At 41.1% G+C, this 23478-nt stretch overlaps 1 protein-coding gene across 1 annotated transcript in view; it reads right to left on the bottom strand.

Moving 5' to 3' along the window:
* Positions 1-23218, bottom strand: part of Prrg1 (proline rich and Gla domain 1) — a 110670-nt gene extending 87452 nt beyond the window's left edge. The window contains exon 1 of the mRNA XM_059250635.1: positions 23086-23218. The gene's annotated coding sequence lies outside the window, so the exon portion shown is untranslated. The remainder of the gene's footprint in view (positions 1-23085) is intronic.
* Between the last annotated feature and the right edge of the window lie 260 nt (positions 23219-23478).

Below are 23478 nucleotides of genomic sequence, written 5' to 3' on the forward strand. Positions count from 1 at the left end.
CAGCAGCTCTACTGGAGGCCAGGCTGGTCCCAAGTGCCCCAGAAGAAGACTCAGGCTTTACTGGAGGCCAGACTGGATCAAGGGACACAAGGCCCCCCAAAATCCCAGCAGAAATACCCTACTGGACCTGAAGACTCATCAGTCACCAAGACCCTTGGCCATTTAGGTCAGAAGACCAGAGAGGAAACAGAAACCAAGGAACAAAACACCCATCCAACAAAGACAAACACAGGAATTAACACCTAGACCTATAATCACAGCAAAATCCAAATGTCTATTATATCAGTGTAAGAACACAATCAAAAACAAAAAGGGCAATAAGTCACCACCAGAAACCAGCTCTCCTAGCACAGCAAGATCTAAACATTACAACACAGCTGAAGCGCAAGAAAAAAACCTTAAAATAACTTTATGAAGATGACAGATGTCTTTAAAGAGGAAACGAAAGAAAAAACCCTTAAAGAAATGGAGAAAAAGATAGCCAAAAAATTGGAGGAAATCAATGAATCTCTTAAAGAATGTCAAGAAAACCAAGAAAAAACAAACAGTTGACAAAAACAAATAAAACTGTTCAAGTCATGAAAGTGGAAATAGAAGCAATAAGGAAAACAAACTGAAGATATTCTGGAAACAGAAAACCTGGGTAAGCAAGCAGGAACTACAAAAGCAAGCATCACCAACAGAATACAAGAGAGGGAAGAGATAATTTCAGGAACTGAAGATACAATAAAGGAACAGATTCATCAATCAAAGAAAATGTTAAATCTAAAAAATTCCTGAAAAAAAAAAACATCCAGGAAATCTGGGACACTATGAGAAGACCAAACATAAGAATAATAGGAATAAAAGAATCCCTGCTCAAAGGCTCAGAAAATATATTCAACAAAATAATAGAAGATATTTTTCACAAACTAAAGAAGGACATACCTAAAAAGATACAAGAAGCTTACAGAACACCAAATAAACTTACAGAATACCAGTAGAAAAAAAGTCCCTTTGGCACATAATAATCAAAAGACTAAACATACAGAACAAAGAAAGGATATTAAAAGCTGCAAAGAAAAAAGAGAAAGTGACATATAAAGGTAGACCTATTGGAATTACACCCAACATCTCATTGGAGACCTTAAAAGCTAGAAGTGCTGCAGACTGTAAGAGACCACAGATGCCAGCCCAAATTACTATACTCAGCAAAACTTTCAATTGCAATAGATGAAGAAAACAAGACATTCCACGATAAAGTCAAATTTAATCAATATCTGTCCACAAAACCAGCTCTACAGAAGGTACTAGAAGGAAAACTCCAACCCAGGGAAGTTAGCTACACTCATGAAAACACAGGCAATAGATAATCCCACACCAGAAGGAAACACACACACCACACACCACATCACCACCACAACAACAACAAAAACAACAACAACAAAATAAGGGAAATTAACAATCACCAGTCAATACCTCTCAATATTAATGGAATTCACCAATTAAAAAAAAACACAGGCCAAAAGAATGGATATGACAACAGGGCCCATCCTTCTGCTACATACAAGAAACATACCTCAACATCAAAGACAGACACTACCTCAGAGTAATGGGTTGGAAAAAGATTTTCCAATCAAATGGACCAAAGAAGCAAGCTTGTGTATCTATCCTAACATCTAAAGAAATAGACTTCAAACCAAAATTAATAAAAAGATATGGAGAAGGACATTTCAAATTCATCAAGAGAAAAATCTACCAAGATGATGTCTCAATTCTGAACATCTATGCCCCAAATACAAGGGCACCCACATTTGTAAAAGAAACATTACTAAAGCTTACATCACACGGCGAACTCCACACATTAATAGTGGGAGACTTCAAGACACCACTCTTACCAGTGGTCAGGTCGTCCAGACAGAAACTAAACAGATAGATAATGGACCTAACAAATAGCTACAGAATGTTTTTCCCAAACATACACAAAAAAATACCTCCTTCTCAGTATCTCATGGAACCTTCTCCAAAAATGACCACATACTTGGTCACAAAGCAAGTCTTAACAGATACAAAAAAATAAAAAATAAAAAAATAAAATAATCTTCTGTATCTCTTCAGATCACCATGGATTAAAGTTGGAATTCAACAACAACACAAACCACAGAAAGCTTAAAACTCATGGAAACTGAACAAATCTCAACTGAATTACCACTGGGTCAAGGAAGAAATAAAGAAAGAAATTAAAGACTTCCTAGATTTCAATGAAAATGAATGTACAACATACCCATTCTTATGGAACACAATGAAAGTTGTGCTCAGAGGAAAGTTAATAGCATAAAGAATATGGAGAAATTTCATACTATCAACTTAACAGCACACCTGAAAGCCTTGGAACAAAAAGAAGCAAGCACATTCAAGAGGAATAGATGACAGGAAATAATCAAACTGAGGACTGAAACCAATGAAATAGAAACAAAGAAAACAATACAAGAATCAATGAAACAGAGTTGTTTCTTTGAGAAAATCAAAAAGATAGACAAATCCTTATCCAAACTAACAGATGACATGTTAGTATATATAAAAGACCCCAAAAATTCTACCAGGGAACTCCTACAGCTGATAAACACCTTTAGCAAAGTGGCTGAATACAAGATTAACTAAAAAAAAAAAATCAGTAACCTTCTTATATACAATTGACAAAAGGGAAGAAAAGAAATCACGAAAACAAACCTTTCAGAATAGCCACAAACAATATAACATATCTTAGTGTATCTCTAACCAATCAAGTGAATGACCTGTACAACAAGAACTTCAAGTCTTTGAAGAAAGAAACTGGAGAAGATACAGGAGATGGAAAGTTCTCCCATGCTCATGGGTCAGTAGGATTAACATAGTAAAAATGGCCATTTTACCAACAGCAATTGAAATCCCCATTAAAATCCCAACACAATTCTTTATAGACCTTGACAAAATAATACTCAATTTCACATGGAAAAACAAAAGACCCAGGATAGCCAAAACAATCCTGTAAAATAAAAGGACTGCCAGAGGTATCACCATTCCTGATCTCAAGCTCTACTATAGAGCTATAGTAATAAATACTGTATGGTACTGACATAAAAACAGACACATTGTTTAATGGAATCAAATCAAAGACCAGACATAAATCCACACACCTATGGACACTTGATATTTTACAAAAAGCCAAAACTATACAATGGAGAAAAGAAAGCATCTTTAACAAATGGTGCTGGCGTAATTAGATGTTGGCATGTAGAAGAATACAAATAGATCCATATCTATCACCCTGCACAAAATTCAAATCCAAGTGGATCAAATAACTCAACATAAATCTAGTTACACTGAACCTGATAGAAGAGAAACTGGGAAGCAGCCTTGAATGTATTGGCACAGGAGACCACTTTCTGAATACAACACCAACAGCACAGACACTAAGATGGACAATTAATAAATGGGACCTCATGAAACTGAAAGCTTCTGTAAGAAAAAGGACACTGTCAATAAGCCAAAATGGCAGCCTACAGATAGGAAAAGATCTTCACCAACCCCACATCTGACAGAGGGCCTATCTCCAAAATACATAAAGATCTCAAAAAACTAGACATCAAAATATCAAATAATTCAATTAAAAAATGGGGTACAGACCTAACCAGAAAATTCTCAACAGAAGAATCTCAAATATCTGAGAAACACTTAAAGAAATGTACATTATCCTTAGCCATCTGGGAAATTCGAATCAAAACGACTCTGAGACTCCATCTTAAACCTATCAGAATGGTTAACATCAAAAATACAAATAACAGAGCCGGGTGGTGGTGGCGCATGCCTTTAATCCCAGCACTCAGGAGGCAGAGCCAGGCGGATCTCTGTGAGTTCAAGGCCAGCCTGGGCTACCAAGTGAGTCCCAGGAAAGGCGCAAAGCTACACAGAGAAACCCTGTCTCGAAAAACCAAAAAAAAAAAATACAAATAACAGCCTGTGTTGAAGAGGATATGGAGTAAGGGAAACACTCCTCCATTGCTGGTGGGAGTGCAAACTTGTAGAGCCACTTTGAAATCAATATGGCGGTTTGTCAGTAAACTGGGAATCAATCTATCTCAAGACCCTGTGATACCACTTTTTGGCATATACCCAAAGGGTGCCCAATCATACCACAAGAACATTGGTCAACTATGTTAATAGCAGTATTATTTGCAATAGCCAGAACAGGCAAACAACCTAGATGCCCCTCAACTGAAGAATAGATAAAGAAAATTGGTACATTTGCACAATGGTGTATTACTCAGACATTAAAAACAATGACATCATGAAATTTGAACGCAAATGGATGAAACGAGAAAAAAAAAATCATCCTGAGGGAGGTAATACAGACCCAGTAAGAAAAACATGGTATGTACTCACTCACAAGTAGATATTAACTGGTAAAGGATAATCATACTACAATCCACACACCCAGAGAGGCTAGGTAACAAGAAGGACCTAAAGGGAACCCATGGATCTCCTTGGTAAGGGGAAAAAGAAGAGATCTCATAGGTGGACTGGAGTCAGATGGGCATGAGTGTTAGTTATTTGGCGGCGCTCTTACCCTGCTCGAAAAGGACAGGGGTGCTCAGGCCTGTTGTCCTTTTTTCTTATCTTAATAAAACTCTTGTTAGTGGATTCTGTCATGTTTCATGACATTTCCTAACAGGGTAAGAGCGCTGCCAAATAACTAACATCTAGTGTCATGACCAAGCGGGCGCTTCCGGGTGCCCTGTGTCTAAAAACCCGTAAACCGGGGACTGCTCCACACAAACCGGGGACTCTGCTCCGTACGAGACAGACCGCTCTCCATTAGCCTGGCCTCACAAAAACTCCATCCAACACTGCTTCTCCAATTGGTGAGTCCCCCACTTTTTGGCCAGTGTAAATGGTTTCCTGAATCTGTGAGAACAACTGTTGAGCATCCGGCGCCTCACTAAGTATTCTTGAAACCAGGGCCACCCCTGGCCACGGTCTTTATTGGCTACCGTCAGTCCCTATCACAGACCTAAATTTCTAGCCATCTCCCACGTCTGCAGCCTGAGATCTTCTCAGCTGATGAGCCGTTTAGCAGCCTGTGCCCGGTATCCGTCCTTTGCCTTGGGGACGCCTGGGGCCTTGGCTCCGGATCACGTTTTTTTTTTTTTCTGCCTCTCTGCTGCAGACATAGGAAACAAGGCTTCCAACCCTATTAGTCCTTCCTCTCCCTTAGGCTGTCTTCTTGAAGCTTTAAAATCTCTCAGCTTAATGCCTTACTTAAAGATTCCTAAGCTGATCTGTCTCTGTACTAAGAAATGGCCCAGATATGCTTTAGAAAATAACAAAAAATGGCCACCGAGTGGCTCCTTAGATCCCGATATTTTACGGGAGTTATCTAATTTCTGTCAGCGAGCAGGCAAATGGAAAGAGTTGGCCTACATCATAGCTTTCTTCTTTCTGAGCGCTAAACCGTCTCTTCTGGATTCCTTCTCTCCTGCTCATATGCTCCTAGCTATGTTTAAACCGGAGGATTCTCTGACTCTGGAATCTCTGATTCTAATGAACCTCCACCTATCCGACCTCTGGCTCCCACCCCTACTCCTAGGGTGACTGTTCCTTCAGCTCCTCTTCCGGATTCTTTTCCCTCTAAAGCCGATTCTTCCTCGGCAGCAGCTGATTCTTCCTCGGCAGCGGCCGTTTCCAAAGGCCCTGCCCTGGCTCCAACCTTCACCCCTCCTACCACCTGTTCTTGAACTACTAAATTGCCTGATTCCAGCCATTCAAACCCTTCCACTGTTCTCCCTTTGTGAGAGGTGGCTGGTGTGGATGGACTGATTAAAGTTCATGTTCCATTCTCTCTCGCAGAACTCTCTCAGATAGAAACTAAGCTGGGTTTTTATACTTCTAATTCTGCTTCCTTTATTAAACAATTTCAATATATAACTCAATCTTATAGTCTCACCTTTCATGATATATACATGATACTTTCTAATAATTTACTTCCTGAGGAGCGCAGACAAGTTGGGAACAGGCTAGGACATGTAGATTAAGGGGAGGGAGGGTTGGCAGAGGGGAGAGGGGAAAGGAATGGAAGGAGAGGAAGGAGGGAAAGCTGTGGTTGGGTGCTGCAAGCTGCAAGAATATATTGTAGTGATTCAGCTGTATATAATAAGGCTGTACCTAGAAAGGTCAAGGAATCTTTTCTAGAGGGAAGCCATTTATCAGGGATTATTTGGTGTTATTCAGCTTTTAATACATCAGCTGTCTTCTGCTATGAATTTCTTGTGTGCTTATATACTACTAGGCCATATGGCAAACAGTATTAGCTTCTCAACCCTACTGCTGATCTAATAGGTAACACCTCTACAGAGCCTAGGAGACAACGGACTGTAGATGCATATCGTTGTTTCTTGTGCAAATGAAGCTCAGACCATCTCTTTCCTTCAGGCCTAGTGGCTTGCCAGAGCTACTAATTCAAGATAAAAGAGTTTTTTGCATAACCAGGTGCAGTAAAGACTGGAGCAATATGGTGCTTTCTTAGAAAATTGGGAATCAATCTCCCGCAAGATCCAGCTATACCACTCTTGGGCATATACCCAAGGAATGCTCAATCATACCACAAGAGCACTTGTTCAGCTATGTTCATATCAGCATTGTTTGTAATAGCCAGAGCCTGGAAACAACCTAGATGCCCTTCAACTGAAGAATGGATAAAAAAAATGTGGTACATATACACAATGGAATACTACTCAGCAGAGAAAAACAAGGACATCATGAGGTTTGCAGGCAAATGGATGGATCTAGAAAAAATCATCCTGAGTGAGGTAACCCAGACTCAGAAAGACAAACATGGTATGTACTCACTCATAAGAGGATACTAGATGTGGAACAAGGATGACTGGACTGCTACTCACATCACCAGGGAGGCTACCTGAAAAACAGGACCCCAAGAAAGACACAGGGATTGCCCAATGACGGAGAAATGGAAGAGATCTACATGAACAGCCTGGACATGAGTGGGGGTAGTGAAGGGCGAGGGTCGAGGGAAAGAGAGCTTGGCGGAGCGGGAGATCCCAGCTGGATCAACAACAGAGAGGGAGAACAAGGAATAGGAGACCATGTAAATGAAGACCACATGAGAATAGGAAGAAGCAAAATGCTAGAGAGGTCCACAGAAATCCACAAAGATACCCCCACAACAGACTGCTGGCAATGGTCGAGATACAGCCCGAAGTGACCTACTCTGGTGATGGGATGGCCAAACACCCTAATTGTTGTGCTAGAAACCACATCCAACTACTGAGGGATCTGGATGCAGAGATCCAGGGCTAGGCTCCAATTAGCGAGAAAGAGGAGGGTTTATATGAGTGAGAATTGTTGAGACCAAGGTTGGATAAAGCACAGGGACAAATAGCCAAATGAATGGAAACACATGAACTATGAACCAATGGCTGAGGGGTCCCCAACTGGGTCAGGCCCTCTGAATGGGTGAGACAGTTGATTGGCTTGATCTGTTTGGGAGGCATCCAGGCAGTGGGACCGGGTCCTGTGCTCATTGCATGAGTTGGCTGTTTGAAACCTGGGGCCTATGCAGGGTCGCTTGGCTGGGCCTGGGAGGAGGGGACTGGACCTGCCTGGACTGAGTCTACCAGGTTGATCTCAATCCTCGGGGGAGGCTTTGCCCTGGAGGAGGTGGGAATGGGGGGGTGGGCTGGGGGGGAAGGTGAGGGGGGGCGGGAGGGGGGAGAACAAGGGAATCCGTGGTTGATATGTAGAACTGAATTGTATTGCAAAATTAAAAAAAAAAAAAAAGACTGGAGCAGAATTCCTGGTCTGGGCAGAGTCACATGGTCGGAAAGAAGAGAACAAGGCAGAGTTTCTGTAGATGCTAAGGCAGACTGGCTCAGGTCAAGAATAAGGAGCAAGGAAAAGTTTTACAGACTGTAGGTGGATCTGAATCAGGTCAGGAGAGTAGAAGAGAAAGGAAAGATGGAGGATGAAGGAACAGAGGACGAAGATGAGATTGAAAGCATATGAGCTTAGTTATGGCTATGAGAAGACAGAAAAAGAGAGGACAGAGAGGAGCTAAGCATGAGGGCAGAAAAGAAGCTGTGTAGAGAGAGAACTGACTCAGAAGAATAAAGTGTATGGACTGAGTTTTGTGTACTTAGATTTATTTAATACCATCAAAGATTAGATTATCAGCGGGTTGTAGATTCTTCCTGGCCCCTGGGAGTGGGCTATTGAGGGGTTGGACTTCTCATAGTCTGCAATAGTTGGGATGTAAAATAAACAAATAAATTTAATTTTAAAATTAGCTTACTCAGTTGGATGTGATGGCGCACACTTTTAATCTCAGCACTGGGGAGACAGAGGCAGGCAGATTTCTGAGCTTGATGTAATCCTAGTCTACACAGTTAATTCCAGAGCAGCCAGGGCTATAAAGAGAGGCATTGTCTCAAATGAACAGACAAACAAACAAATAATTAATCTTGCTTTTCACCAGAACATTGGACATGTCATTCAAATACTTATATCATTAGCATATCTGTTTTAATAGAAAAGTCAAATGGGTATCATTAACTCAACAATACTGGGATGGAAAACATCAATGTAAATATTTTGAACATTTACAAATTTCTGACATTATAGGTAGAAGACTCACAATGAGCAGGAGACTCATAATTACAGGGAGACTGCACTTTTTACTACATAGTATTCATTTGGCAACATACCAGGTAAAACAGTCATATACATAAAATAGAATTTTTGTTTCCTTGTTTTTAAGAGTAGGTTTGTTGTCACTGAGAAAAATACAAAATCTCATTGTATATGGGATTTTTTTCCAGGCACTTTACTTTTCTGGTCTGCTGAAGACTCAGCAGACAGAGGCAGGCAATTTTCTGAGCTTGAGTTAATCCACTGAAGCACTGAAATGTGTCTAAGAGTTTAAACAGTTATTTCAATTTTGATCCATTTAATTGTCAAGCCTTTCAAGAAGATAATACATATTATTATCAAAAATTCATCACAGGTCTTTGAATGAGCTTGAAAATAACTATACCAACTACTGCCATATAATATAGAGAAAGCAAAGCCACTATGAACATTTTAAGATCTGTGATTACCCCATCTCATGGCTCTTTGGCTACTTCATTATGCCTGATAACATTTTAAGTAGTATTTCTGCTTTTAAATTACAAAGGATAAAGCCTGTATAAGACCCTTTGTACTTCAAGGGTACTTAATAAATGCTGAATTGGAGTTTATCATATATAATTTTTTAAGATGTACCTCTTTTTATTTACATGAAATATTTGCTTATATGTATGTAAACACATCATGTGCATGCCTGGTACAAACAGAGGTCTGAAATTGGAGTTATAGAAACTTTATGAGCCACCATATGGCATTGGGAACTGGACCCAGGTCCTCTACAAGAACACCAGTGTTCTTAACTGCTGAGCTGTCCTTCTACCCCCTAATGTATATATTCTTATCTATAATTCTTAAGTCTGAGCTCCTATTTGCAATATAAAATGGCACAGAGTAAACCATCTCTATTCTGAAGTGGAAAAATGGAAGCAATGAAAGGAAGACATATGACCAAAGGGAGACCAAGATCAAGCCAAGAAAGCATCAAATCCTGTAGCTGCATGTCCAAGAATCTGAGGGACACAGCGTGAGATGAACGTCAAAGGACTTGGAAAACCCTATCCCTATGGTCTTGCAATCAGCAATTCATATGGTATCTCTCTTGGAATAACTCAGTTTACTGCCCGTAGCTTTCCTCAGCAGTAAACCCACCTTCCTTCCCTCTCCAACTTACGAGTCTCCACTGCATTCATATCTTACTACATTATCTTCTCAGGGACTAACTGCAGAGATCCTGACTCTGCCACATACTGCCTGCACACACACACACACACACACACACACACACACACACACACACACACACACACACCTACCTTTATTTTGAAATGTGGGTAAGAGCTTTCAGGACTTCTCAAATCTTGCCTCCTTAAATGCCTATGAAGTTAACACCATATGCATGACAGCGAAGTTTTCTACCAGTTCAAGCAGTAGGCTGAGCCCCCTTGAATAATGATTGCAAAGGCTTCTGAGTGTTTATACAACTGAACAGATGGAATCACTTCCTTATATGGCCCTTTGCAAGCAGGGCACCACAGTGTAGAGGGATAATTTGCATTTGTCAACATAACTAGATATGCTATCACCTAGGAGGCACATCTCTGGGCCAACCTGTGAGGGCACACCTAAAAAGGCTTTAGAATGGAGAAGAACTGAACATGGGAAACACCATCCCATGGACTGGTGTCTCATGCTTAATTAAAAAGAAAAAAAGGGTCAACATTCATTAATTAATAAAAAGGGGGAAAATGAAGCCAACATTCATTTCTCTGCTTCTTTTTAAAAAGATTTATTATTATTTTATGGGCATGAGTGTTTTGCCTGCATGTATGTATGTGTACCACATACACACCCGGTACCCAATGGAGGCCAAAAGAGGACACTGAATCACGCAGAACTAGAGTTACAAATGGCTGTGAGCTGCCATGCAGGTGCTGGGAACTGAACCTGGGTCCTCTAGAAAAGCAGCAAGTGCTCTTAACTGCTGAACTATCTCTCAAACCTCATTTCTCTGCTTCTTGACAGGTAAAATGTGACTAGATATAGCAGGATTCAAGATGGCAGTGGTGGCTGGAAACCCATGGAGGCTTTGAGGAGAGACTCAGTAGTGAAGGATGAACCTGCAGAGCCCGCAGTACCTCTAAAACAACTAAAATAAGGTAGATCTTATGGGAAGATACTTTAAAAAAGTGGTCTCTCATTCCCAGCGGTGAGTCTGCAGTCATCATACCACTGCAAAAGAAGCTCCCTTGCCCTTTGCAGTAAGCAGCAGCACAGAACATGGACTTGCCCGTGGATTCTGGTGAAAGCACCCCCTCTCCCCCCTAAGAAAAAAAGAAAACAGACAGGAAGCTATTGAAGAGAGTCCTTAAAAATTGTGACAAAGATGCTCAAGTATAGGTCATCACAATTGACGGTTTCTGGCAGGAGTAGGGGAGTGGGGGGTTGGGGGTGCAGGGAAGGACTTAGTTTTTAAGGGGCTGGCCACTGGAAGTTTGACCATGCTCCAGTGAGTATATGGACAACACAAACTGGACTTGCTGTATTTTTTTCTTTGTGTGTGTGTGTGTGTGTGTGTGTGTGTGTGTGTGTGTCTACAAGAGTGTGTATGTGGGGAGTGGGCCTAGGAGGACTAGGAAGTAAGTTTCATTGGGGTGCATTATGTGACATTCCCAAATTATCAATATAAATATTATGTTGAAAAAATAAGTGGTCTCTAGCTGGGCGATGGTGGCACACGCCTTTAATCCCAGCACTCGGGAAGCAGAGCCAGGCGGATCTCTGTGAGTTCAAGGTCAGCCTGGGCTACAGAGTGAGTTCCAGGAAAGGCGCAAAGCTACACAGAGAAACCCTGTCTCGAAAAAACAAAAACAGTGGTGTCATGGAAGTGGAAAAAATGATGACAGAGCAGAGCAGCATGTAGCACAGAGACTCGGGAGCAGTGACGCGGACAAAGGAGCGTGCCGTTGCCAAGTAAAACTGGTCCTCGGCCTGCCAGGAGGCTCAGGCCAGTGGGCCCGGCCCAATAGCATAAAGCCACCACTGCTGCAGAAGAGCTCGGGGCCATAGCACTGCCCATGGGCTGCAAAAACAATAGTCGTGCCTGGTGTGGGAGGACGTGCAGAGGGCAGAGAGCAGTGCAGCTGCCTGAAGCTCAAGTGGATTCTGCCCCATACAAGCTGTCCAACTGCAAGATCACCCTGACTCTGGGCAACAACAAGATATCTGTGATGAATCTCAGCAATAGTCTAGCATTTACCAGAGACCTTGAATCAGATCAATGACTTGCTGCGATAAGTATTTGCATGTAAAGTTGTTTGATCACAAAAATATACTGTATAACACACAGTGGTTTGCAATGCTACTTTAATAAATGAATATGCAATAGGAGGTGAGAAAGATGATGGGATGGAGGGGTGTGAGAGCTGAGGAGAGAGGCAGAACTATGAAAGTGTTGCTGCAGCAGACAAAAGAGCATGTCCTTGCTGAGTAGGGCTGCCAGGGTGTTATACAGCAGACTGGAGCTAATGCAGGCTGTGCTGTCCAGCCACACAATCACCCTGGCTCTGAGTGACAAGATATCCAATATGAAGAATGGTTCATTTTCTGGATTAAGCCTCCTTGAAAGATCTTCATGGTATATGCTGCTACCAGAGGTTATATTGGTGTTCATGGTCCATGCTACAGCTGGGGCCAGTGCTGGTGTCTATAGTTCATGCTGCTACTGCAGGCCATGTTGATATTTGTGGTCCATGTTGCCACCGGAGGTCATGTGGATGCCTGTGATCTATACTGCTGCCTGAGGCCATGTTTGTGTCTGTGATTTGTGCTGCCACTCGTAGTCCATGTTAACGTCTGTGGCCTATTCTGCCACTGGAAACCATGTGGAAGTCTATGATCCATGCTGCTGCCAGCTGTTATGAGCAACAAAGCTTCTTTTGCAGGGTTAGCAATGACAGCAGACTCATAATTGAGAATGAGAGACATGGAAGGCTTCTATGTCAGCCCCCCCCAAAAAAAAGCAGTCTAGACAGGAAGCTACTGAAGAATTCTTAAAAATTGTGACAAATATGTTGAAGTGTCCTAGGTCCATGTTGGTGTCTGAGGGTCATTCTGCCACCAGGGCCATACAGATCTGAGTGCCCTGCACTGCCACTTGGGGTCATGGTGTCACTTTCACCTGAGCCACAGCCTAGGACCATGCCTGGGTCTGTAGTCCTACCACAGCGAGGGTCTGTGTTGATCTCCATGGCCCATGCTGCCACCAAAGGCCACAAGGATACCTGGGTTGTGGCCATGTTGGGGTCCAAGAGATGTGCTGCTAGAGGGCCATGCTGATCTGGGTAGTCTATGCTGCCACTCAGGGACATGGTGTCATCTGAGTCTGAGCTGCTGCCGAGGGCCATGTCTTGGTCTGTGGCCCTACTGTAGCCAGTGTCTGCATCAATGTTTGTGGCTCCTCTTACCACCAAAGGCTGTGCGGAGCTCAGGGTCTAGGCTGACACATGAGGCTATGTTGGCTCCTGAGGGTGAGGCTGCTGCCAAGGCTGTACAAATTGGGGTGGCCTGCACTACTCCCCCCCCCCGGGGGGTGCCATACTGATGTCAAGGCCTGAGTTGTGGACAGGGCCATGTCTGGGTTCATGGCCATACTGCAGCCAGGGTCTGTGTTGATACCTATGGCTCCCGTTACCATCAAAGGCTGTGGGACAGTTTGGAGTCTGGGCTGCCACCTGGGGTCATGTTGGAGTCCTGGGACCACGCTACTGCTGGGCACATCCCGATATGAGAGGCCTGTACTACCACCTGGAGCTATGGTGACAACTGGGCCAAAGATACTGCTAATGGCCATGTCTGGGTCTATAGCCCAGATGCAGCCAGGGTCTGTGTTGATGCCATTGCCCATGTTATCACAGGGACCCATGTGTTCAACCATGTGTTGAAGTATGAGGACCATGCCCAACTCAGCTACCACCTTGGCCCACATCCAGTACTTTGAGTTGGCACTCCCAAGCATCTACCCCATCTATGACCTGCTGGCATGCATGAAGGGATTGACCCTGCTGAACCATAGCCACGGGATCTCCATGAATCAGCACAACAGCCGGATATCCCAGAGGAGTTTTGGTGAGGGTACAGCATCGATGGTATACCAGAAGCCAGAGGTCTTGAATCTGACCAATAACACACTATACAATGAACACTTGCAAGTAAAGCTGTTTGGTCAAAAGAGTATACTGCATGATACATAGCAGCTCCCAACATCACTAAGACAATGAAGAGGTGATGGAGAAGTGAGAAAGATAGAGGAGCAAAGTGGTTTTTTTTTCTAATTTGTTTTTTTTGAGGTTTTATTTTGTTTTTGTTTTCTTTTTCTTTAATATTCTTATTTTTATTATTTCTTTTTAAGTGTTCCTTGTGGGAGGATGCTACAAGGTAGAGGGACTGAGAGATGAGTGAGGCTGGGATGCTTGATATGAAATTCCCAAAGAATCAATTTAAAAAATCATGTAATAAAAGAGATGCTGAAGTGTAGCTCATCACAGTTAATGGTTTCTGGCTGGGAGAAAGCGAAGGACTCAGTTTTCTTTAAGGGGCTAACCACTGGGTGTTTGAGCATGCTCCAATGAGTATATGGGCAACACAAATTAGACTTGGTGTGTTTTTTCCTTTTGGGGGGAGGGCACAAGGGTGGGAGTATAGACCTGGGAGGAATAGGAAGCCAGTGTGATGGGGTATATTGCATGAAATCCCCAAATAATAGGAATATTATGTTGGGAGGAAAATAAAGAAAAAATTTAAAAAAGGAAAACGAATAGTATAGCAACTTAAAGGAACACAGAAAATAAACTTCATTTGTTATTAAAAACTGTGACTAGGTATCTGATGTTCTCAACACTGTGCCTTCTGTAATGAACTGAACTCAGGTTGTTTTCAAGAGCAACAAGTACTCTTAACTGCTGATCCATCTCTCCGGCCCCCCAATACCAGCGGTCTCTCCTCAAAGCAAAGTCTTTAAAATTAGTTAACTCTTTATACTCTTGACCTGTGATAAAGCATCTTTACAACTGTCTTGCTGCAAGTAGTTGGCTTGTTTTTAGATGTTTGATTGTTTATGTACTGGGGGAGGGGTGTCTATCTATCTCTTTGTCTGTATCTCTATCTGTGTGTTTGAGTGTTCTTGTATGTGTGGTAGCCAGAAGGTGTCTGGTGTTGTCCTCTATAACTCTCCATATTTTCCTTTTAAGGCAACGGTCTCTTCCTGAACAGGTGTTTTCCTGTTGAGGCTGGAAGCCAGCAAGCCTAAGCAATCCTCTTATTTCTTCCCTCTTAGAGTTGGATATGTGATTTCAGAATAATCACCACTGAGCCACCTCTCTGACCCCTAGTTGACTTGTTTTTTATTAAGCTTAGTCTCTTTAGCAGCAATACTTCTCTTGGTCCCAGTTTTACAAAAGCTACACCTATCTTGCCCCAACTTTCAGGAAAACTGTAGGTTTTCAATTATTTTTTCTTTACTTTTTGTTCTCACTATAAATCTCTCTAAAAGTAGCAAGCAAAGCCCGCATTTCAGAATGAATACCGCACTGTGTAGAAATAACTTCTACCAGGCTAATTAGTCTATCACCTTCTAAATTAACCTCTCATAAAGGCTTAGGGCATAAGCAAAATGTAGAAAAGATATTTGCCACACATGAAACATGAATATCCTCTAGTCTAATTATCAATGGAATCCTCATTTCCATCTGAAATGGCCTGAGCAGTTTTTGCTGCCCACATCCCTATCTGAGCTAAGGTTCTGGACAAATCATACACTTACCTCTGGTTATAGAATTCTGGGGCTTTCCTTAATCCTCATCTCTATTTTTCTCCAAATTCTTCCAACAAACATGTTCTAAAACCATCTTAATCACAGCAACAACCTCATCTCTGGTATTATTTTCTGTGCTAGCCTTTTTCCTTTCAATCACTGTGATAAATACTGAAAGACTAAACTTAGAGCTCACATTTTCAGAAATTTTGGTTGAAAATTGGCTATGTTCGTATTTTGGGGCCTGTAATAAGGCAAAATGTCATGGCAGGAAGGCACAGTAGAAGAAAGCCCCTCAGCACATATGAGTCAGGAAAGAGAGACTATGGGCCTGTGCTAACAGCACTCTTCTTTTAATTTATTCCATCTGGGCCTTCAGTTTATGCTGATGCTGCTCATATTCGAGGTGAGTCTTACTTTCCTTAATTGCTTCTCTCTGAAAATTCCCCAAGAACACACCCAGAAACATGTTTTATCTCCTGGACATCTTTCAACCCAATCAAGTTAAAAGTGAAGATTAATCAGTACAGAAGAAGACTTCCTTAACTTCACATAAACAATCTGTTCCTAAAAAAAATACTAATAACATTATATTTAGTTGTTCGAAACAGAAAGCATTCCCTCTAAACTCAGAAACAAGGCAAATATGTCTCCTTTTACCACTGATTTTTATATCACACTGGAAATTCTACCAAGGGGAATTATTGAAGGAAAGGAAGTAATATGCAGTTAGGACCAAGAAATAAAACTGCCTTTGTTTACATATGACATGAGTATCTCAGGAGAAAATATCAAAGAATTGACAAAACAGTTTCTAGAATTAGTACAGCTAGATTGCATAAGGTTAATAAACACAACTCGAATTTCTTCCTACTTTATCAATAATAAACAATCAGAAATTGAAACTTAAAACACATCACAATTTATATTGACATATCTTTGATATTAATTTGATAACAATCTAATAACATTTATATAAGATGTCTATTAGGAAAACTCGAAAACTCTGATGAAATATATAAAAGGACCAAACAAATTAAAATGACTTTGGAATCAAGGACACAAAGTACTTATAGTTTCAAGGTATTATTAGTTCTTTCCAACTTGATCCATAAATTCAATACAACCTCCCCCCAAAAAACCCTAAACAACTTATTTTATGACTATAAAATTGGTTCTGAAATTTATATTGGAAGGCAGAAGATAGGGAATAGCCAATTCAATATTAGGAAAGAGTAAAGGCAGTGGAACATTACCACCAATTTCTAGACTGTATTGACTACTCATCTCATTCCTGTGACAAAGTATCTGGCAAAAGCAATGTAAGGAAGGATTTTTTTCCCATTACAATTCCAGGGGATATAATCTACCATGGCAGGAAGGAACAACGGCAAGAACAGGAAACAGCTGGTCAAACTGTGTCCACAGCAGAGAGAAAGAGAATGATGAATGCCTGTGCTCAGCTCACTTTCTCCTTTTTATTTATTCAGTCTGAGGCCACAGCCCATGGAACGGTACAACTCACATTTTGGTTGATTTTTCTTATGTCAGTTAACTTACTTAATCAGGGCAATACCTCACAGACATGCCCAGAGATTTTTTTTTCCCATGGTGATTCTAAATCTCATCAAATAGAAGAATATGGGGAAATAGAAAGCATGACCAGAGTATACTGTATTAAATTTCAGTTAAAAAAAAGATTAACCCCCACAAGGACTTACTATAAGACTAAAGTAATAAAACCAATGTGTTATTTGCAAAATAATAGACAAGTTAATCAATGTAATAGAATAAGTTTCCATAAATGGATACATATTAATACAGCTAACTTGTCTTTGACAAAGGACAAAAGAAAACATAATGAAGAAAATATAAGTCTTTCAATTAATGCTACCAGAACTGGATAACCGCATGCAAAAACAAAAATGAATATAGAAAACCAGGCATGGTAGCTACACATCCTAAGTCCCAGCACTCAGGAGGCAGAGGCGGGCAGATCTCTGTGAGTTTGAGGTCAGCGCTGTCTACAAAACAAGTTCCAGGACAGTCAGGTCTTTACAATGAGATCCCGTCTCAAATAAAATGAATATAGAGCTGATACATGTAGTTCAGTTGGTAGAGTGTTTGCCTAACATACATGAAGCCCTGGGTTCAACTTGAGCAATAGACAAAAAGTCTAGATGCAGACTTCATACCCAGAACAATTAACTTTAAATGCATTGTTAACCTAAAATGGGCCACAATGTTAGGTGTAAAATATAAAACATTAAAACTCCTAGAAGATAACATAAAAGGAAATCTAGATGACTTCAGGTATGATGATAATGATCCATAAATGAACAATTAGTAAACTGGGCTTCATTAAAACATAAAACATCTGCTCTACAAAAGATACTGTCAAGAAAATTAAAAGAAAAGCTACACATTATTAGAAAATATATTCACAAAATAAATATTAAAGTCTATATTGTGCCAAATATAGAAGTACTTGGTTTAAAAATAGCTAAAAGATCTGAAGAGATGTCTCAGTTAAGAAGAAATACAGATGGAAAACAAACTTATGAAAACATGCTCAACATTATGTGTTTTTAGGAAGCTCAATTTAAAGCAACAATGGAATACCACTATACAGCTATTAAAATAGCCAAAATAGAGAACACTTACACTACCAAATGTTGTTAAGAATGCAGAACAGGCCTCTCATTTGCTACCAGTGCAACTGAAAAAAGTAGTACAGTCACTGTGTATATTGTCAGTTTCTAGCAAAACCAAACTTATGCTTAATATAGAATACAGCTCTCATACTCCTTGGTATTTACTCAAAGGAGTTGGGAAGTTATGGTGTGGGAAGAGTGGGGGGGGTTACAGAATATTGATATTTACAATAGCTTTATTTACTATTGCTAAAACTTAGAAGTGACAAAGATAGTTTCTTAGGAGGTAAATAGATAAACTGTGACATAGCCAGGTGAGGTATTATTACCCATCACTTAAGATAAATAAAAAATCAAACCATAGGAAGACATGTAGGAAGTTTAAATGCACATTTCTAAATGAAAGGAATGGGGGGACCTACATATTATATGATCCTAAGTATACAGTATTTTGCACAAAGTGGAAGTATGGGAATAGTGGAAGGATCAATAGTTACTAGAGGTTAGAGAGGTAAGTGATAAACAGATGTGTTGTGGAATAGAATATTTGTTTAACTATGCAAAGATGTATTTGTTTATGTGGCATTTGTTTAATTATGTAAAGGTGTGTAGCTTTTGTGACGCTGAATGTGTTTAACTATGTAAAGATGTGTTGCTGTTTTACCTTGCCTGCCTAAGGTACCTGATTGGTCTAATAAAAAGCTGAATGGCCAATAGCTAGGCAGGAGGGATAGGTGGGGCTGGTGGGCACAGAGAAAAGGAGGGCCAGCAGGGGACTGAGTGGGGGCAGCCAGTTAGACACAGAGGAAGCAGGAAAGCAGGATGGACAGTATGTAGATGAGGTAAATGCGCCAAGCATTCATAATTCGTAGTAAGTGTCTGTGTCATGATTTGGGAGCTGGCAACCCAAGAATGCCTACTATACAGATGAAGCAAAGAGGATTTGTGGGGCAGTTCAGTTATCTGTATGATATGACATTGGTGAATGCAAGTGATTATAATTTTGTCCAAACCTATAGAATGTTCAACCCAAAGAGAAAAGCCTATGTAAACAATACACCTTAGGTGATAATGATGTGTCAGTGTAAAAATCAGTTGAAACAATGGTACCACTGTATATTTGTTATCCTAGTACAGGAAATACAGGAGGCATATAAGAACTCTATTTCCTACTTAATTTCCCTGTTAACCTGAAACTTCTCTAAAAATAGAACACACTAATTAAAAAATTAATAACCTCTGCACTTATGATTTGATTTATTCCTAGAGTTTTCTATTCAGATATACCTACAAACTTTACCTGGATATTAAATAAGAATCTCAAATAGATTTACTGAGAAATAGTATTCATCACTTAAATAAAACACACAAAAAGAATACTGTCAGCTTCATCCATCTCTACTTTTAAATTTATGTTTTAAGTCATTCTTTTCTCTTCTCTCTGTGTGCCTATTCTCACTGCTCCAGGTTCCCTGCTCTAGTACTCTATTCCATTAATATCTTCGTGCATTACACCTTCAGCCACTCCTGCACTCTAACAGGCTTTTTAACTGTCTTTGGTGCATTCCCATTGTATTGAACTCTTTAAAATCCTCAAACTGTAATGTTTGTCTTAACTTCTTTTGTCAATAATTTACACACAAAAGTAGTTTATTTTCACTGTCTCCATGCCCTGACTTCCATTACTCAAAAGTGTTTCTGAAACAGAGTGGACCTCAAAAATCTCCCAAGGTTTTGCTTTGTTTCGTTGTTGTTTTAGTTTCTACATCCGTATTATTAATTTAATGTGTTTATATGAAGGAAAGATAATAAATATAAACATGTTTGTTGAAAGAGCTTCCTAACAGCAGAGTATTATACATATGCCAAATTAAAAACTATTATTCCAAATACCTGCAATGTCTTTCTAGTCCTAAGAATAATAATAGTTCACCAACTGAAGGATATAATTATCAATCCTCTGCACATAAACCAAAAAAGTTGAGAGAGAGAGAGAGAGAGAGAGAGAGAGAGAGAGAGAGAGAGAGAGAGAGAGCGCACCTCTTTGGTTATTAAATACAAGTATCTTCCCTTGGTTATCCACCCACACATGATATGACAACCCCAGCTTTAAGCACACTCGGTTGTTCAGCTATAGAAACACAGGAAAACACCAGAAACACAAGGAGGAAGTCTGGATGAGAAAAATTCAAGGGAGAAAGGTATAAAGTAATCAAAGTAGTTTGGTTTCAAATTTTTTTTCAATAAATGTGTTCATGAATCAGAAAATATCAAACACGTGAAGCGCTGTTTTTGGGAGGGTGATTATTTTAAAAGTCACATGAAAAAAACAACTTTACATTTAGGTGGACAGGGGAGAAGTTAAGTAAGGGAAGAAAAACAGGGGTTACTAATGACTAGGACAAGTTCTCTGCTTTTCAGGCATAGAGACTCTGGATCAATCAAGTTGCCATATCCTGAGTCACTTTTAAACAAAAGAACAAATTCATTCTTTGAAAGCCAGTATTTGCTTAGGATACTCTTGGCAATGAATAAATCCATTCAGGAAATGAAAGTTGAGGAAAGGACTGCTGAAACTGAGTAGAGGTAATTGGAAGGTCAGTAATATTGTTGGAGTTAAGAAAGATGTCAAAAACAAGCTAGCAGAAATAGTCCGACCAAGCTGATCAAGGGTACAGTATACAAAAGTCCCATTAGCTAAAGGCTCAAACCACCTTAAGACTCAGGAGTACAATATAATGTAGGTTGCAGTTTTCTTTATTCGTGTGTTAACCTTTACTAAATAGTACCTAGTGTGCTGTGTTCATTTTCAGTATTTCCTAAATTCAAGCAGCACCTTATTCATGTCTTTCTGCGAATGACAAATTACACATTCCAGTGTGTACACTGACTATTCACTAGCTTAGTTCTCTTTTAAAGTGCGCGTTTTTGTGATTCTCATTTTCCTTTTCACCTACAGATTTTTACACCTCTTTTATGTGGATAAACTATCACTAATACATGAGAATGTATGTATGTTCTCACTCCTTATCCATAGTCAAAAATGTTGCTTAAACATTAAATAAAAGTTCAGAATTTCTTCTATTACTCCATGAACTCCATCCAGGATGATTTATCTTTCTAATAACATTTAATAATATGCAAGTTTATTAATAACAATAAGTTTATTGGGCACTCCCCACATGCAAGGCAGCTATTTGGACAGCAAGAGAGAAAATAAGGCTAGTGCTATCGAACAGATAAAGCATGATTACTTCTAAGGGAGCGGACAAATTTTCGCACTAAGTTAATAAGAATGAGTCTGGAAGGATAAATAGGAGTTTACTAGGTTCTTGGAAAATGCAAAAGGAATCCCTAACATCCCCCTCACAAGATTGATAATATCATCACCAAAGGCCTTTGAATAATTGGAGTAAAGAAATGAATAAATAAAAAAAAAACAAGAAAACATGAAGAAATTCTGTTTAAACATTTCAGATCTGAGAGTAAATGTTTATAAAATAGAATTCACAATCAAGAAAAAGGGGTGGAGGAGGAGGAAACTAATTTTATTATGTTGTATTAAGTTAAAACAAATGAGTTAAAATATAAACATCTGCGCTTGGGACCACATATACCATCTTTCATAAAAGTTCATAAAAAGTTAAAATGAAAGCATACAGATCTTTATCCAAGACTTTTGCTAATGTTTTATATTCTTAACATCATTTTTAAAGTTTCTAAAGTGAGTCTGCCTAAGTATCTGGCAGCACTATATCACTAAGAATACACTCTTCATTGAAACAATGAACACTACTTTAGCTAAAATTTCAGTTACTGATTTGTACACCTTCATAGTTTTCAAAGTCTGGCCTTATACTGTGACTATCAAAAGGGATTCGTCTAGCTCTAAGGTTTGCCACTCCACCTCTTCTCACTTTCATTCACTTATTTCTTCTCAAATTGCATTAGTTATGTTTTTCTCCCATTGGAACTCTTAAAAATATATATGAATAACAAAATCACACACACACACACACACACACACACACACACACACACAAAATGGCTGCAGCCAGAGCATGAACACACACCAATATCCAGGCACATTCCTATGGGGGATATTCTTACTCAAAATCAACAGACTAGGAAAAAGAAATGGGGCCTCCGCAGGAAAGTTGCTAGGTCTCTCCATTCCTCCAACTCTAGGCCCTCTTAGATTCCCCACCCCCTAGGGCGGCAACGTGACTGACTTCTGCGCGCGCGCGCGCGCGCACACACACACACACACACAGACACACACACACAGACACACACACACACACACACACACCCCACACACACACCCCACGTGTGTGTGGGGTGTGTGTGTGCGCGCGCGTGCCCGCGCGCGCGTCACCCGCTGTCACCCGCCACTGCCAACAAAACAGTTATAGCCTTTGTTAAAAATGTCCAGGCACAATGCATCAGAAGAGTGGCACATTCCGGAGGAAAGGAAAGTCGTAGGAACGCCACACCCTCTATTACAACAGCCCAGGCCCTTAGCCCACCTCTCCCCAACCCTCTCCCCAGCGACAGGAAACATTCCTGGCAACTCTGCACCCCGAGAAAGCCGAGCGAGAGTAGAGAGTAAGCAGGAACATCGCTCAGGGGCACCAAGCAGGGGGGACCGAACTTGAAGCTGGGCCACCCTTCTCGGCCCTCAAGCAAATTTCCCGGCCTGGCCAAGCCCAAGTGCGGACTTCCAGCGTCTACACTCCCTTCTTCCTTCTTCTAATCCAGCCGCTCCCACACACCTTGCCGAGTCCCGCCACCGCTCACTCCTCTGCCCACGCGGCAGGAGCCGAGAAACCTCGGGCAGCGCCGCCACCGACCCAGCTGCACGAGTTTCCCTTAACCGGGTCAAAGTCCTCCATACACACACTGGCCCACCTCGGGCTGCAACCACCTTCTCTCGGAGGAGTCCCGCACTGCAGCCGCACTCACCGAGAGTCCCGCTCCGCTACTCGGCGCTAGGAGAGCCGCAAGCCGCGCCTGCGCCCTTCCGCTACTGCCGGGCCAGGACCGCAGAAAGGAGTCAGCAGCTGCTGCGAACCGAACCGTCGGCAGCTGTGGGGAGGACTCCGCCACGGTTAAGGAAGAAGGGGAGGGGCCAGGAGGTGTGGGAAGCAAGGGGCGGGGCCGGCAGGGCGGGAAAGGGAAGAGTGGAGCCTGGGCAGCGCCTTAGGCTATTCACTCTCAGTGCCTGAAAACTGCCTTTGGCCCCTCTGTGTGTTCCCATATCCACCCACGAGCAAACCTTGCTTGGAGCAGGATCAAACAGTTGTCGGAGCAGCCGGTCTCTTTCTCAAACCACATTGTCAGTTTCAGTACAAGAGC

The sequence above is a fragment of the Peromyscus eremicus genome, chromosome X (assembly GCF_949786415.1).
Source record: "Peromyscus eremicus chromosome X, PerEre_H2_v1, whole genome shotgun sequence".
Lineage (NCBI taxonomy): Eukaryota > Metazoa > Chordata > Mammalia > Rodentia > Cricetidae > Peromyscus > Peromyscus eremicus.